Source organism: Hipposideros armiger, unplaced genomic scaffold (genome assembly GCF_001890085.2).
Source record: "Hipposideros armiger isolate ML-2016 unplaced genomic scaffold, ASM189008v1 scaffold_166, whole genome shotgun sequence".
In the NCBI taxonomy this organism is placed as follows: Eukaryota; Metazoa; Chordata; class Mammalia; order Chiroptera; family Hipposideridae; genus Hipposideros; species Hipposideros armiger.
Window position 1 is genome coordinate 1,906,065 of NW_017731516.1, and position 1,950 is coordinate 1,908,014.

A 1,950-nucleotide genomic window follows, 5' to 3' on the forward strand; every position below is an offset into this window, starting at 1 on the left:
AAACCGGCAGCCCTGATGCTCAGAGCCCACACTCCCAAGCCAACTCTTAACCAATGAGCCACTCGGCCGGCCCAGGAATTTTTATTTAATGAGACTACTTAGTTTTAAATTTCATTACTATAATAGAAAGTCTGTATAGTTCCTTATGAAATCGACGTGCAATCCAGAGGAGGGTGGCCAGTGCTGCCTGTTGTCTTGTAGTAACTAAGGGTCTCTGACTTTGCTGTAGCACTTTTTTTACAGGTAATTTATATTTTAAAACATTTAATATTGGAAATTGCAAGCATGGTGGTATGTTTACCTTTTTTTTTTCTATTTCAGAATTCCTCTTAAATTTAATGCCGAAAGTGCATCGCTTGTCAAAATTAACATGTACAACTAAACAGGCGGTTGTTACTATCATCCTGACTGCCTTTGTAAAACGTTTCTAAGGCTTTGCTATAACAGCAAATATAAAAGCAATAAAAGCAATAATAACTTCATATTTTATCATAAAACATTTATTTTCAGAAAAGGTATTCAAAGTGGTTTACTAGGGAGTAGAATTATAAGTGATTTTTTTCTCTTCTCTAATTTTGAAGGTTTTTCATGTGTGTGTTCCAATAAAACTTTACTTATGGACATTTATGTTTAAATTTCATATAATTTTCACTTGTCATGAAACATTATTCTTCTTTGGACCTTTTTTCCAACTATTTAAAAGTGTAAAAAACACTCTTAGCTCATGAGATGTGCAAAAACAGACAGTGGACATTTGGACGTTTTAGGCTGCATTCGGGTCACAGGCTGTAGCTTGCCCACCTCTGCTCTAGATTGTGTGTGTGTGTGTGTGTGTGTGTGTGTGTGTGTGTGTTTAAACATGTTAGGAATGTATAGATGAATATAGGCATGAGAACATCAGCAGTCCTGGAAAAGCTGGAGGCCAAATAGACCTGACACTCATGCATGGAAGATTTCTTTCAGGCTTTCTGCAATTTTCGGGAAAAATAAAAACAGCCAGTACTTCATGGTGATTGGTGATAGTGGTCAGTAACAGGAATATGTATTGTTTTTCACACTGTGATTTACTGTGAAAGTAAATAATGCTCTGGGATTATCATTAGAGCACTGTATGAGCATTTAATATTTTCTCCCCACTGTGCTCTTTATTTACCTGAAAGTTGTACTGCACACAGTGGTAACAGTAATAATTTGGGATTCCAGGGAGATGGCACTAAATGCAGGCATCTTGTGTGTGGAATATCTCAAGTGAATGTTCCTCACTAGCCCATCTCCAAAGCAGACTTCTTTTATGAATATGTTTTTTCTGTGACTTGGAGGTGTTTGTGGCAGTGATGATGATAATAAGACTTGGCATTTACATGGTGTGCTTCTCTCTAAAAAGAGCCTAACGGGTACGTTTTAAGCCCATCTTCTTTTCACAGCAGTAAGAGCCACAATTTTACTAACTCCAGCAAATCACAGTAGCCTTTTTGAAAACACATACTTAGTTTGCTAGAAGAAAAACCTGGCTATCACCAGCATTTTTTCTTCAAAAACTCTGAAGTTCACCTTTTTAATTCTGTCGTTTCTGTTCTTCTGTTACACAAATTGCAACTAATTATATAAATTAAAGGTTGTTCATCTAACCCAACAGTCTCATTGTAGAATCTGATTTACTTGAATAGTTACATTAACAAAAATATTGTGTATTTGCTTAATCTGGATAATTATTTTTCCATGTTGCCAAAATTTATTTAGTTCATATATGATAACACTAGAGGAGTGAGGAGGAATTAGATAAGAGCTTCCTCAGAGAGCTCACAACCTTGTGGGAGAGAGACTTGTCCCAACTTGTTCTTTATATCTGGCATCTTCTGCTAATACACTCCTGCAGGCACACAGGTGCCAGCTCCTCACAACAGGGCCTGTTTCAAGAATTGCCTGGGATAATGCCCTTCTGTCCATCCT